The sequence below is a fragment of the Panthera pardus genome, unplaced genomic scaffold (assembly GCF_024362965.1).
Source record: "Panthera pardus isolate Hobbes unplaced genomic scaffold, ASM2436296v1 HiC_scaffold_16, whole genome shotgun sequence".
Lineage (NCBI taxonomy): Eukaryota > Metazoa > Chordata > Mammalia > Carnivora > Felidae > Panthera > Panthera pardus.
Genome location: NW_026526721.1, coordinates 140450769 through 140467321, shown reverse-complemented (window position 1 = coordinate 140467321; position 16553 = coordinate 140450769). Strand labels below are relative to the sequence as shown.

At 39.6% G+C, this 16553-nt stretch overlaps 1 protein-coding gene across 3 annotated transcripts in view; it reads right to left on the bottom strand.

Moving 5' to 3' along the window:
• Nucleotides 1-16068, bottom strand: part of RARB (retinoic acid receptor beta) — a 530011-nt gene extending 513943 nt beyond the window's left edge. For 2 of the 3 annotated variants that reach the window (XR_008422613.1, XM_019422920.2), the window contains exon 1: nt 16010-16060. The gene's annotated coding sequence lies outside the window, so the exon portion shown is untranslated. Of the gene's footprint in view, nt 1-16009 lie in introns of all 3 variants that reach the window. The other variant, XM_053903863.1, reaches the window with a different exon arrangement.
• Nucleotides 16069-16553: the final 485 nt, after the last annotated feature.

Here is a 16553-nt window from a genome sequence, read left to right as displayed (position 1 = left end):
TCTGGAGGGGAAGTGAAAGAACTAGGGTTGCAAAGGAGCTTCCGGTTCACATTTTCCTTCTTTGGTGTGAAGGAGTTTAAAGAAGGAATGCCATACAAACCAACCACTCAGGTCAGAGCAAATATTTGGATTATTAAGTGTTGACTGGGGTGTCTGGGAAAGAAATATTGCTGGACTTCTAGCGTGGTTTTGTTTCAGCAAAGTTTCAAATCAGTTACCCAAAGGGGCGTAATATATAATGTTAATTTCACAGCTGACATTTTGTTGGTGACTACTAAAAGCCAGTAACACCCTCTGTTTTCCGTGGCAAGATTTAAGCTTTGGGTCTGAAATGCCTGCTAATTACCATCATCCATTCGTTCCACAAATATTTAGTGAACATCTTCTAACGGGCCAGCTACTCTTTTAGTCACTACAGAAATGGCAGTGAACAGAGAAACTCTAGTGGTCATGGAGCTTACTTTCAGATGGTCATCTTCTATTTTAGCGACGTATTTTGTACTCGTTTCTGTCAGTGGCACTCAAGACCTCAAACAAACATGGTCTGTTCAGTCTGGTAAATGTCAACTCAGCAGCCCAAGGCAAAGGAAGATCTCGAGTGAAAGCCATGCCAGCTATGTTTTCTTTATTTAAAAAAAAATTTTAATGTTTATTTATTTTTGAGAGAGACAGAATGTGAGCAGGAGAGGGGTAGAGACACGAAGTAGGCTCCAGGGTCTGAGCTGTCAGCACAGAGCCTGACATGGGGCTCAAAGTCATGGTCTGTGAGATAATAACCTGAGCTGAAGTCAGACACTTCACAGACTGAGCCCCCCAGGTGCCCCTCTACCTATGTTTTAAACGCTAAAACCCTGTGGTGCCCGCACCTCCCCAAAAGCACAGCAACAAAGAAATGGAGACAACAGTACCAGTGCATTAGACATGCAGGAAAGGATCACAAAGTTCATTTTATCTCATACAAATGAAACCACTCAGACCCACAGGGACTAGAAAACAAACCGCGAGAATAGAAGTTCCCTGAGAAAAGGGCTTGACCTGATTTGTAGTCACCACACAAGACTGTCATGAGCAGTAAGCGAACGTAAACCACTTAGAATTGCGCCCCGCAGATACTTTTGTACTATATAAATATTAGCGACTGTTAACAGTCACTACTGTGCCCTTTGTGTCTTGTATATTATAACTACTAAAATTTGCATATATCTGAAACCCATTTAATAATGGAATACTGCTGGGGTGCTTGGGTGGCTCAGTCGATTAAGCATCTGAACTTCTGCTCAGGCCATGATCTCATGGTTCATGGGTTCAAGCCCCACATTAGGCCCTCTGCTGTCAGCACAGAGCCTGCTTTAGATCTGCTGTCTCCCTCCGTCTCTTCCCCTCTCCCCTTTGTTCTCTCTCTCAAAATAAATAAACTTAAAAAAATAATAATGTGATGGCACAAAAACAACACTCAGATCAATGGAACACAATAGAGAACCCAGAAATGGACCCACAAATGTATGGCCAACTAACCTTCGACAAAGCAGGAAAGAATATCCAATGGAATAAAGACAGTCTCTTCAGCAAGTGGTGCTGGGAAAACTGGACAGCGACATGCAGAAGAATGAACCTGGACCACTTTCTTACACCATACACAAAAATAAATTCAAAATGGATGAAGGACCTAAATGTAAGACAGGAAGCCGTCAAAATGCTCGAGGAGAAAGCAGGCAAAAACCTCTCTGATCTTGGCCGCAGCAACTTCTTACTCAACATGAATCCAGAGGCAAAGGAAACAAAAGCAAACATGAACTATTGGGATCTCATCAAAATAAAAAGCTGCTGCACAGCGAAGCAAACAATCAGCAAAACTAAAAGGCAACCGACAGAATGGGAGAAGATATTTGCAAACAACATATCAGACAAAGGGGTAGTATCCAAAATCTATAAAGACCTTATCAAACTCAACACCCAAAAAACAAATAATCCAGTGAAGAAATGGGCAAAAGACATGAATAGACGCTTCTCCAAAGACGACATCCAGATGGCCAACCGACACATGAAAAAATGCCCAACATCACTCATCATCAGGGAAATACAAATCAAAACTGCAATGAGATACCACCTTACACCTGTCAGAATGGCTAACATTAACAACTCAGGCAGCAACAGATGTTGGCGAGGATGCGGAGAAAGAGGATCTCTTTCGCACGGCTGGTGGGAACGCAAACTAGTGCGGCCACTCTGGAAAACAGTATGGAGGTTCCTCAAAAAATGAAAAATAGAACTACCCTATGACCCAGCAACTGCACTACTAGGCATTTATCCAAGGGATACAGGTGTGCTGTTTTGAAGGGGCACACGCACCCCAATGTTTATAGCAGCGCTATCGACAATAGTCAAAGTATGGAAAGAGCCCAAATGGATGAATGGATAAAGAAGATGTGGTGTGTATGTGTCTGTGTATATATCTATATCTATATATCTATATCTATATCTATATCTATATCTAGATATAGATATAGATATAGATATATAGATATAGATATAGATATAGATATATATAGACACACACACACACACACACAACGGAGTATCACTTGGCAATCAAAAGGAATGAAATCTCGCCATTTGCAACTACGTGGATGGAACTGAAGGGGATTATGCTAAGTGAAATTAGTCAGAGAAAGACAATTATCATAGGACTTCACTCATATGAGGACTTTAAGACACAGAACAGATGAAAATAAGGGAAGGGAAGCAAAAATAATATATAAAAACAGGAAGGGGGGAAAAAACTTAAGAGACTCTTCAATATAGAGAACAAACAGAGGGTTACTAGAGGGAGTGTGGGAGGGGGATGGGCTAAATGGGGAAGGGGCACCAAGGAATCTCCTCCTGAAATCACTGTTGTACTGTATGCTAGCTAATTTGGATGTAAATTTAAAAAAAAATTTAAAAATAATAATGTGACACTGCTATTTTCAGGTACCTAGAGGTTTTGCGGGGCAGGGAAGGGGTCTTACATTGATCACCTCCTATAACTCAAACAGCACCTAGGACAATCTTTAATACCAATGGTTTCTAGTTAAGCGTATATTATATTAAATCAGAAATATGTCTAAGTGTATTTGATTAAGACTGCAAACAAACATCTCTTGTTGTCGCTGATACAGATTAAATTATGTCCCTGCCCCTCAAAAAAAAAAAAAAAAAAAGGGAGGGGATAAAGTGCTAATCACTGAATGTGATCTTATTTGGAAATAGAATTACTACAGATATAATTACCTTAAAATCACAGTGACGTAAGAATAGGATTGTTGTCGTATAAGATGGCAGCCACGTGAAGACAGAAAGGGAAACGGCAGGGTGATAGGAAAGGTAGAGACTCTACCCCCATCCTCCCCCCGCCTACAGACACCTTGATTCCAGACCTCTAGCCTCTAGAACGGAGAGAGGACACACTTGTTGTTTTAAGCCACCCCCTTCACGTAGCTTCATTCCAGCAGCCCTAGGAAACTATGGACACAGCTCTGCCTCACAGAGTCATTCGTATCAGTCATTGGGTAGCATATGCTTCTTAAATAGACACACCAAAACACAGACTGTTCGTTTTTGGCTCAGCATTTATAGATGGAATATTTGCCACTGGGATCAAAACAGACCCAGCTGTGCCAGCAATATGATGCTTCATTCATCTAACATTCCCTCCTTACACCTTTTTCCAAATATTTCAGATGTTCCTGATATCTACCAGATAAAACATTATGACAGTGCACACACAGGGAACCTCAGGGGACCGATCTCGGGTGTCAGAGAGTAATTCCGCTGAGATTTAGAATGCCCTCACCATTTATATCCAGGCGGGGAGGCAGTGAGACATGGGGGAGATTTTTGAGGCAGACAGCTAGCCTTCAGAAGCAAGATCACCCTAGAAAGTTTCCAGAGTTCTCTCGGTGCCCGAAAAACCCTCTTCAATATAAAATCATTCCTTGCTTGGGTGGAAAGATGCAGCATATAAATTTGGTACAATATATGCCAGTTAATTCAACAAAATGTCAACCTGTCTGGGAAAACCCTTAGAAAAGGTTTACTTTCTGTGTCACCAGGGAACTGAGTGATAAGAAGGGAAGCTCATGAAAATGAGATTTTCTCTAACTTCTGCCTACAGTGAATAAATCAATGAGATTTTTCAAGTCCCCTCAATGAGTTCATCTCATAAACAGGCAAGTATTTACAGACTCCAGAAACATCTCTCTCCAGTCTTCTTTTTTCTTCCCCTCCCAGCCCAATTTCTTTCCTTCCTCTCTGCCATTTCTTTCTTTGCCATTCTTCTTCTGTCCTTTGTGCTGCTGTAGGAGGGAAGATTTGTTGGACAACTGGACAACTGCTATCTCTTACCTCTTAGCTTCTAAACGCCTCGATAAGTGTGGGGGGTCTTGACTTCGTAAGGGTTTTTTGTTTTGTTTTGTTGTTTTTTTAAAAAGAAGATGTAATCTGCCAGCCCCGAACTGGGTTTAAGGTAAGTGTGTATCTGCTTGAGGGCTGAATGCAATCTTTGGCCTTTTTCATAAAGTTTATGGCCCTGGTGCCCCTTTAAAAGTCTCATGTGGCTGATTGATAGGCTCATTTCTGATACTAACCATAAAGAATTGGCCATCCTGAAGATAAGCTGCTCCTCCCCTGAGCATTACAGAAGGTAAAGGCGGGTGCCATTATAGATGGTCCTTCTTGCCTCAATCAGATTCATCCTTCAGCAGCCAGGCAGCGCTCTGCACTGAGGGACCGCACCACAAGACACAGAAGCTCAGTCAAATCCTTTTAGTTAATGGGTGTCTAAGGATTAAAACATCATCATGGGTGGGACAAAGAGAACAGTAGCTAATATTCCCATTTCCTAACTTCTGTTTTCTCTTGGCGTCATTAACCAAAGGGGACGTAGGCAGACTCACGGAATCTTCATCATTTGATAATCTATGCCTTTTTATCGAACCTAAGTGATTTTGCCCCTTTACGATTTGTTCCAGTTTTCATGTCAATCTATTGTGGTTCTCAAAGGAGCTTTCAAATATCTCTTCGTGGGACAAGTGTAGTCATTAGAGATTCTTCCCTACTTCTACGTGTTCTGGGCCAAGATGGAATATAAATACTTACAAAGAGGCAAAGGAGGGGCGCCTGGGTGGCTCGGTCGGTTAAGCCTGCGACTTCGGCTCAGGTCATGATCTCACGGCTCCTGGGTTCAAGCCCCGCGTCGGGCTCTGTGCTGACAGCCTGGAGCCTGCTTCAGATTCTGTGTCTCCCTCTCTCTCTGCCCCTCCCCTACTCACATTCTCTCTCTCTCTCTCTCTCTCTCTCAGAAATAAATAAACACACACAAAAAATTTTCTTTTAAAAGGCAAAGGATACCGAGGGACGAAGAGCAGTTGAGAGGGAGGGAGGAGTTACATACACTCACACAGAGGACGAGGGGAGACAGGGGAAGAAGGAGATACACAGAGTGGAAGGAGAGGGATTTTATGTATGTTGTAATTTAATTCTTAACTGAAGATTTAATTTCTTAGAGGAACAAGAGTTCATCTGCAACCAGCCACAAACTGACCTGGAGAGCTGTTGCAGAAGAACTGATAAAACCTAGCAGCCCCTCAAATGCAGGAAAAGGAAATGGTAGAGAAAGCACAGGAGAAGCAGGTAAGGGAAAGATTTATTCATCAAGTATTTAGTGAACACTTTCTACAGGACAGGTACAGCACTAGGACTAGGGCTATCAGAGGCAAGACAGTCAACGCACATGAGGAGCTCACATTTTAAAGAACGGAAACATCGGAACCCTGCACCAAATAATTACATCAACATGTTAAAACGTGATAGGCCTTCAATGACACTGCTAACACTTTTGCGTTTACTTCTGTCTGGTCTCTGGGTAACCCCTCACCACGTAATCGCTCTCATCGGTGTCATCGAGAACATTCATGTGGCTAAACCTAATGATTATCTTTCAGACCTTATTACTACTTCCTCCATCTTGAAACATTCTTTCCTTGGGCCCACCGGATACCACGTTTTCTGGTTTCCTAACTCCTTCGTCTCTTTTCAATCTTTCGCAAGCTCACCTCGTCTTGCCAACCATTAAACGTCTCCAAGTTTTGGACCTGTGCTTGCTTCTCTTCTCTATACTCTCTCAGGGAATATAATTCAACTTCCAGTTTCAATTACCTTTAATACACCAGGAACACGCAAATGATCTCTCCAGGCAGACTTTTCTCTCTATGACCTATGTGAAATGCTTACCTCTCCCAGATGCCCATTCAAGGTTAGCCACATCCTCAGTGAGTACACATCTGTCTCTATCTGCCAGTTAAGACCTATGCATTAATTACTTGTGTGTCTTTGGTGTTTAGCACAGTATCTGGCATGTGGTAGGAGTTCACTGTTTTCTCAGCTATCAACTGGAATTAAGGCAGGGCTTGGGGGAAGGAGACACAGCATCGCAGTCGGGTGCTGGGTTCCTCTGCCTTCGCACAGTGAATACGTGATTGGACAGGCAAGCTAAGACAGTTAACAGAAGTTTTCAGATGTTAATCTCTTAATTATGAGAGAGATCAATGAGGACAAAGAAGTAAACATGGAATTTAATGGATAATATTTTTTTGATATCCAAATTTTCTACTGTACGTATATATATATGTTTCTGCGTGTGTATATATAGACACATATACATATATAGACACACACACATACATATATATACACACATATACACACTACCTTTTTTTTTTTAATTAAAGCTCTTTTGAGACCTGCTTTATGTATTGAGAGGGCCAGAGAAAAAGATAAGTGTGTACACACAGAGTAGTGCAATTAAAAAGAGGAACATGAACTACTAGCAGAAAGTATAGGAGTTGAGATACTAGGAGTCAAATCCATTTTTCTTTAATAAACAGCACTGCCCAAATTCTTCAATAAATACTTGCACAAATCGCCTTTGTTTCCAAGTGACTTTTAGGGAGAAACAGAGCCAAGAGAAATCATTTACTCAAATGAGTTGTCACTCCCGATTTTCAAGAATTAAACACAGAAAAGCATTTGTACATACTAAATTTCATAGTAACATATGCTCTCCTGAATTATAACTCAGACTACAATCTTTACTGATGAGTACTAGACGCTGACATCCTAGTCAACCAATTCAAGCCATCAAAATAAACAATCCCTTATGAAAATGGAAATTGAATTATTGCATTGGAAAAATTGAAAGCATGTTTTATCAAAGGCAATTTGTCTATTATCTGACAGCCTTGGAAAACAGCAAGAAAATTATGTCTCTCACATTACAATGAAAAGGCAGCAGCTCCTTTAGACATCACAGTAATAAGGGAACTTTGGGTCATTCAGGAAAAAATAAATGTTTATTCTATAGCCGGCAGTGTCCGACTTTCCCATGCTTGTGTTCGGCGAAGGAGGGAGGGCACGTTGCTGCACCAGTCAATGGATCACAGATGAAAGCAGTACCAATTTCGTCCTCTTCAACATTATTCCTTCAACAAATCATTTCCTTATTGTTAAAAGAGAGGGATTCTATAGAGCAATCTCAAAAGCTAAAGCGTGAAACCATGAGCTGTACCAAGTAAGAGTGGCTCCTTCTTCCTCCAGGGTTAGACCACCAATGCCTTTCATCCATGAGCCAGCCTTTCTGGCACTGTTTTTCATTTGTTCGGCAGAGTTATACAGGATATTCACATCCTAGATCCTGAGATACAGTACCAAATATTACCTAACTCCCCATTTATTTGAGGGACTTACAGTTTCTGCCTACCATGATAAGGAAAGTGGCCACGAATTTCTGTTCAGGCTATGGCTGGAACAATCACATTCATGTCTGTACCTTGGTCATGGTTGTCAAATGATGAGGAGTGTAGCAACAGAAATTGATCAGACTTTGTAGCACAACTAGTGAAAACACCTGTATGATGCTTTCATCAATGTAACACTATCAACCCTAACAAGTGTTTCTTACATACTTCAAAGGTTCGTTTAGGTTTTTCTGTAGTTTAACAGATTCCTTGAAGAGGAAAGCATTCAGCTTTCTTTTTAAATGGACCGTCTAGAGGAAAAGCTTTGTTATTAAGCCAACAATTAGTTCTTTAATGCCAGTATTTCAGAAAGCCAGTTTCTCTAAAGTGGTATCTGATATACATAGGAATTACATGCAAACCAGATGAACCTCCGATTCCTTCCAAGGGGTTTTCATAACTAAAATACTAGTAAAAACTTAACAAGAATGTAGGATTAACTCCAGAAAAGGGAAGAAAGTTAAAAATAATATGAAATTTTAGAATAGTACTTCAAATCAAGTGTACCTAACCAATTTATTATGTTCTCCAACTAAGTGATCCTCATTGATGGGGACATTTGTCGGTACCCGTGTAGCTAACAACCTCGGGGGGTGAAAGATTTCATTTCTGGGGCCTGGGAAGGCCGGCCTACGTGGATATGGTCTGCAGGTCACTTTTTGGACCTGTAAGCATGGTAAAGTAGAGAAATGCAGAACTCTACTCCTTTCCAGGTGTGTGCTCTCACAACTTCCATCTTCTCAACAGAATTTGGGCAAATACCCCCTTTCCTCTGGTTTAAAAGACACTGGGGCTCCGGGGCGGCTCAGTCGGTTAAGTGTCCGACTGGGTTTCGGCTCAGGTCGTGATCTTGTGGCTTTGTGGGTTTGAACCCCACACTGGGCTGTGTCGTTGGCAGTGCAGAGACTACTTGGGATTCTCTCTCTCACCCTCCTTCTCTGCCCCTCCCCTACTTGCACGGACTCTGTCTCTCTCAAAATAAATAAAACTAAAAAAAATACTGATACATAAAAGTATTAGTTCCCTCCTTATGTGCCCTATGTACACATTTTAGAATAGCACTGGGTAAAGTTGCTTCCTTTCATGGATGGTATTTTTTTTTCTCCTCTTGGAACAATTAGCCGCATGAACCGTAACATCCCTTGATAATACTATAAAGATGTTTGAGCACTAAGCAGGAGTCCTTTTTTTGGATAACCTACAACTATATGTGAAAAAACCTACAACTGATGCCATTTTTGATTGCTGATGTCATGGACATTGGCAAGAATATTGAAGCTGTACATCAAAAAGATATTTTAGAGATAAGTCAGCATAAGAATAAAACAGGGCTCTTGGGCTCTCATGAAATTGAGAGATCTCTTCTGTATCAAAGTATATTTATGAGATAATATTTCAACAGAAATGGAGAAAAAATGGAAATCCATCGCCATTATATTACTATTTGGTTGAAATGCCAATCTTATAATGAAATCTAAAATTCCAGCTCTCATATCTTAAAGTGGATTCCTGCTTGCTTTAATCTTGGTTATCATTATATCGCTAAAGCAATCATTGAAATTAGCTTTGGCATTTACGAAAAGGCGAGAAAGGCCTACCTCTCTTCCCCCCTGCCTCTGATAACTCCCCCCTTCTCTAGCTCTGTGGCTGCCCTGACAACAGAAGTTCACAAACACCCAAATGCAACCAGAAATGGGAAGATGGCTGTCATCTGGGATTTGGTCATGAAACTCTTTCCTAATAGAGCGCGTTGCGTCACGGAATGTCGTCAATACCAGCTCGGCTCACACAAAATACACCTTCTTCTGAGACTGCTTCTTAGTTACCAGTGCTTCTGAATTTGAAGCTGGGTATGAAAATGTGAGCCTGTCCAAGGCCCAACTTCCCAGGGTCTGTGAGACCAAAGAGTTGAACTAAATCATCTACAGGCCGCTTCAAGCTCCAAGATTTTATGTCTGCCATAGTCTTTAAATTGCTCCTTCGACTATAGGTAAGCAGGTTGCACTAGCTTGAATTTTGATTGGCCAACAACTTTCATTCTTATTATTTCCATTTAGGTTCCCACACTTGTTTTTTAGCTGAATAAATCTAAGGTGCGTAAGTTATAATAATCCGCAAGCCACGTATCAGCTTCAATGACCTCAGATAGAAGATAAACTATGAAAAGGATGGAAACCATTTAAATGAGTCCTGGTTAGATAGCATGGCCTGAGCTTAGCTCTGAGACTCAGGACTGATCTTTGTTAAGAAGGGTTACAAAAGAGGAAATGCCATCAAAAAGCCTCTCGCAGCAGAAGAATCTCAAGTTTGAAGGAGAAGTGAAAGGCGCATAAAAATACTGTCCTCACGGGGCACCTGGGCCGTTCAGTCAGTTTATGTGTTCAACTCTTGATTTCGGCTCAGGGCATGATCTCCCGATTTGTGGGATCGAGCGCTGTGTTGGTCTCTGAAAGACAGCACACAGCCAGCTTGGGATTCTCTTTTGTCCTCTCTCTTTCGTCCCCCAACCTAGTGCTCTGTCTCAAAATAAATAAATAAACTTAAAAAAAAAAATACTTTCAGGGCATCTGGCTGGCTCAGTGAGATCAACGAGATCAACTTAAATTATGATCTCACGGTTCGGGAGTTCGAGTTCCGCATCAAGCTCGCCACCCTCTGTTTGCTGCTCTCTCTGCACCTCCACTGCTTGCTCGCTCTCTCTCAAAAAATAAACATTAAAAACAAACAAACAAACAAACAAACAAACAAACAAAACTTTCCTCACTGTGGGATTTAAATCATCCCTGGTACACCCACCAGCATAGATCTCAGCTGCTGAGAAGGTTAACCTTCCAGACTCGACTTCGGATTACTGAAATCCATTATTATTCTTAATCTTCACTTCTGTCTAGGAAATGATCTCGGAAATTGTCCTCATTTACACGCTTCTCGTCTTATTGACTAAAAAGCCAAAGGAAAGTTACATACTAAAAAAAAAAAAAAAAAAAATCTGAAGATAACTTTCAGACCACGCACTTCATGTATTTGAAGTACACAATTCAATGTTTCTAATACATTCAGAGTTGTGTGGTCATCACTGTGACCTACTCTTACAATAATTCTCTGTCTCCAGAAAGAAACCCCATACACATTAGCAGCAACTCCTTATCTGAATCTTTCCATCACCAGTGTCCGGTAGGCAATAATCTGCTTGCTGTCTGTAGATTTACATGTTTTAAACGTTTCACATAACTGAAATCGTGGGTCTGTCGTGACTGGCTTCTTTTGTGCAACAGTGTTTTCAAGGTTTATTAAGGTTACAGCATGCATTGGCACTTCACTTCTTATTACCGTAGTATTTCATTGTATGGAGATACCACATTTTATTTATCCATTCACCATTGGTGAAAACCTGAGTTGTTTCCCTATTTTGCTACCATGAACGATGATGCCATAAACATGTGTATGGAGGCTTTGTACAGGCATATTTCATTTTTCTTGGGTATATATCCAAGAGCGGAATTTTTTGAAGGTATGCATTCTTAATTACTACTTCATTTTAAGTTATACGTCAAGATGTAATTTCGCAGTGACTTACCACAATAAGATGGATTCCACGGCTATTATTTTTTTGTTCTCTCAGTCTTTCGTTATTCTCTATGCTTATATGCTAATTCTATATTTCATTTGAAAACTGTAACAAATTAAAAAGCACCTTTAATCAGAAAGCATATTAAACACAGATTATAAGATAGCACCCTATTGACGGACACATAGGTTGCTATTTCAAAGAACGCTGCAATAAACATAGGGGTGCATGTATCTTTTTGAATTAGTTTTTTCATTTTCCCTGGGTAAATATTCGATAGTGGAATTACTGCATCATATGCTATTTCTATTTTTAAAAATATTTTTGAAGAACCCCCATACTGTTTTCTACAGTGGCTGTACCAATTTACATTCCCATCAACAGCGAACAGGGCCCCTTTTTCTCCACATCCTCGCCAACACTGGTTTCTTATCTTTAACTAACAAGCATGAGGTGATATCTCATTGAAGTTTTGACTTTTATTTCCCTGATGGTGAATGATGTTGAGCATCTTTTCATGTGTCTGTTGGCCATCTGGAGGTCTTCTTTGGAAAAATGTTTATTCAGGTCCTCTGCCCATTTTTTAATCAGATAATTTGCCCCCCCCCCCCTTTTTAATGTTTACTTTTGAGAGAGAGAGAGAGAGAGAGAGAGAGAGAGAGACAGACAGACAGACAGACAGCGAGCGAGCACTCACGTGCGAGCAGGGGAGGGGCAGAGAGAGGGAGACACAGAATGTGAAGCAGGATCCAGGCTCAAACTCAGGAAACGGGAGATCATGACCTGAGGCAAAGTTGGATGCTTAACCAACTGGGCCACCCAGGTGCCCTACAGTGTTTGGTTTTCTGGTGTTGTGTGCGATCTTTATATATTTTGGATATTAACCCCTTATCAGATGCATCATTTGCAAATATCTTCTCCTATTCATTAGGTTGTCTTTTTGTTTTGTTGATGGTTTCCTTTGCTGTGAAAAAGCTTTCTACTTTGAGGTAGTCCCAATAAGTTTTTGCTTTTGTTTCCCTTGCCTTAGGGGACGTATCTAGAAAAAGGGTGCTATGGCTGATGACAGAGAAATTGTTCCTGTCTTCTCTTCCGCAATTTTGTGGTTTCAGGCCTCACTTTTAGGTTTTTAATCCATTTTGAGTTTATTTTTACGTGTGGTATTCAAAAGCCCGGTTTCATTCCTCTACATACTGTCCAGTTTTCCCAACACTATTTATTGAAAAGACAGCCTTTCTCTATTATACATTCTTGGCTTTGTCATAGATCAAGTGATTATGTGAGGGTCTTTTCCTGTATATCCTGTGTCTCTATCCTGTTCCATTGACCTATGTGTCTATTTTGTGCCAGTACCACACCGTTTTGATTACTACAGCTTGGCTCGTACCTTGAAACCTGGAATTGTGATGCCTCCAGCTTTGTTCTTCTTTCTCAGAATTGCTTTGGCTATTTGGGATCTTTGTGGTTCTATACAAATTTTACTGTTATTTGTTCCAGTTTTTCAAAAACATGCTGTTGGTATTTTGATAGGGATTGCATTGGATATGTAGATTGCTTTTACATTTCTCCTTCTGTGACTTTTTTTTTTTTTTGGAGTATATGGAAACTGTACCCGTTTCTGGGTATTGCATTTGCATCCTGCCACTTTAATGAATTTATTACCTCTAATAGGTTTTTGGTAGAATCCTCAGGATTTCCTACGTGTAGTATCACGTTGTCTAAAAATAGTGACAGGTTTTTTTTTTTTTTTTTTTTTTTGCCAATATAGATGAATAAGGAAAATGTGGTACATACACATACAATTAAATATTAGACAGGCATAGAAAAGGATGTGATTGTGCCATCTGAGACAACATGGATGGACCTAAAGGTTATTATCCTAAGTGAAATAAGACCGAGAAAGACAAATACCATTTGATTCTACTCATTAATGAAATCTAAAAAAAAAAAAAAAAAAAAGTACAAAAAGCAGAATCAGAACTCTAAATACAAAGAACAAACTTATGGTTGCCAACAGGAGTGGAGGTTGGGCAAAATGAACGAAGGGGAGAGGGAAATACAGTAGGCCTTCATCATGGAACGAGTAAGTCACGGAAATAAAAAGCACAGCATGAAGATTGCAGTCAATGTTGTTCCAATAGTGATATAATGGGATACAGAGAGCTATGCTTCTGGTGAACATAGTATAAACTTGTCACATCACTGAATTGTACACCTGACACTAATATAACATTGGGTGTCAACTATGCATGAAGGTCTGAATGAATGATTGACCCACTCACTTCTCCAATTCCATACCCAGGGACAAGTATCTTTAAAACTATAGGATATTATTTTAACAAAATAAGATTATGCTATGTATATAACTTGTATTTCTCACCATCAACATATTTCCATGTCATCTGACATAGATTTACTGCATTTTATTATTCTTTTTAAAGTTTATTTATTTACATCGAGAGAGAGAACAAGCGAGCAAGCTGGGGAGAGGCAGAGGGAGAGAGACAGAGGGAGAGAGACAGAGGGAGAGAGACAGAGAGAAAGAGACAGAGACAGAGACAGAGAGAGAGAGAGAGAGAGAGAGAGAGAGAGAGAGAGAATCCCAAGCAGGTCCCACACTGGCAGCAGACAGCTTGATTCAGGGCTCGAACTGTGAGATCATGACCCAAGGAAAAATCTAGAGTCAGACACTTAACCAACTGAGCCATGCAGGTGTCCCAATTTACTGCATTTTAATAAAAGCTACAGATTATTTCATTATATTGAGGCACCATGATGTATTTAACCACTCTGTTTTTTTCTATTACAAACAAACCACAAGGAACATCTTGAACATGTACCTTATGAACGTCAGAAATCTCTAAGAGTAATTTTCTAAGAAATTAGGCAGTTGGGTCATAGGATGCCTATGACTGGAATTTGAATGGATAGAAGCCAATTTCACTCCAAGAAAAGTTATTTCACTTTATACTTCCACCCACAATGAAAGACAGTGGAAGACAGCCCTATGGTCTTCCCAATTATTAAGGTTACCAAGCATACATTTGGCCAGTCTAAAACACAAAATAATTTTTATATGTATTTAAGTGTTAATACACTTACATACTTTTTTAATTTTGTTTAGTGGCCATCGGTATTTCTTTTAGGAATATCCAATTCATATCATTTGTCTATTTTCCCACTGAATTGCTGATCCTATTGTTAGGATATGTCTAGACGTATATGTTCCCTATTTGTTGACAAAAATGCTTTAGCTTTGTCTTTTGCCATAATGATATTTTATACTTTTATGCTGTCTGCTTTTCTCTTCACTACTTCTGGACTCTGCCATTGTTTCTCCACGTTGAGATGTCCCTTCTCTCCTACAATGAATTCCTATATTTAGATTTCATTCTGGACTCTATTCTGCTCACTTATCTCCTTCATTTCTAAGCTCGTGCCAAAATTTTTTCGTTACTTAAGCTTCATTCTAATATGTACGGAGATGATCAAGCTGGAGAAGTTCTTCATTTTCTAAAATGTTTGACACTTTCACGTACTTATTCTCACAAAGGAACATTTTATCAGCTTGAGTCATTTAACTTTTTCCTCAACATTGTAAGCCATAATCATTAGTAATAGTATTTAATTCGTACAAAATGCCTTGTTGTCTGGAATATAATATGAAAGATCAATATATTGGTGTTAAGTTGCAACATTATCAGAATTATTCCAGTTAATATTCAAATTTAGTCGGAAGAAGCCAGCTCCCAACTAAGAAAAACCAACAACAAAATAAAATAGAAGAAAGCTGTATTCAAATCTTGGGTTTTCAATTAGAATGTGTAACTACACCAAGTAGAGAAGAAAACAAAGTTATTAAGGTCATTAGGAAATGCATTTAATAACTCCACCAAATAGAGAAGAAGAAGAGGTAGTAAGTCATTAAAAATTCATTAAATTCCAAATGAATTAGAAAAAGCAATGAAGTTACTTGGAAGTGTGATAGGAATTCTGTTTTAAAATAACCAATTCAATTTACCCAATAGGTTCACTTGAAGATTCAGTTTAAATACGATTATGAGAAATTTATAGTTAAATAACATTACATCAGTTCTTTATTTTTTTCCCCAGTATACTTTCATACATTTCTTTTTAATCTTCCTTATACATTCTTATCTTCCCTAAAAATATAACGAATAATAGAGGAAATGATGGGTCGATGAAATTTCAGATTCACTGTAATTAGATTTCCCTTCTCAAAAACCTTCCACCTTCTTAAATCACTACGAGTTAAACGACAGTGTTTCCTTTATTGCAAAATTCCATGCCCAGGATGTTCATCTTTTGAGAAACCGCAGGACCATTCGAGCACAGTCATGCCCACCCATCTTTGCCAAACATGTGAAAACGTGAATTATCGGAGCATCTACATAACGACAAGTCTTTGACTTGAGGTAACAGAAAATTTGGTCAGTTCTTCCTTTGCCCTAATGCTTCCTCTATGCCCGTGCTACAAAAAATTCTGCTTTTCTCCCCACGGCAAATAATCGAAACTCAAATCTAGTCCTCTTCTATCTATGCCCATGTTTATTGTTTAAATGTGTTTATTTCTTCTTTCTTTACTTACCAGGTATGGCTCCTTGGGCAAATCACAGTATCTCTGCAGTACTCAATTTTATCTGTAAAATAAGAAGCTGGGTTAGACAAGCTTTCAAATTCCATTGAATTCCAACATCCTGTCACTGTGCTTAATATGAAAATTAAATTTTCTTAGTATCCTTTAACTTTGATAATGACCAGTCACAAGCACAGGTGTCTGCTGGAGAGCCTACAATTTAAAATTTTTCATTTACTATTTCTATTAGAATATAGTCTTCGTAGATAATGCACACTTCTCAGATTGTTCCACTATAATCTCTTTAAAGAGAAAAGTTACAGGTAATCTAAGATACCATCATATTTTCTGAAAAAAACTTTTAAAAAAGATTTCTTTTTGAGAGAGCAAGCACGAGTAGAGAGAGGAGGACAGAGACAGACGGAGACCCAGAATTTGAAGCAGCCTCCAGGCTCTGAGGTGTCAGCACAGAGCCCGACACGGGGCTGGTGAGATCGTGATCAGAGCCGAAATCGAGAGTTGGATGCTTAACCGATGGGCTACGCAGGCACCCTGA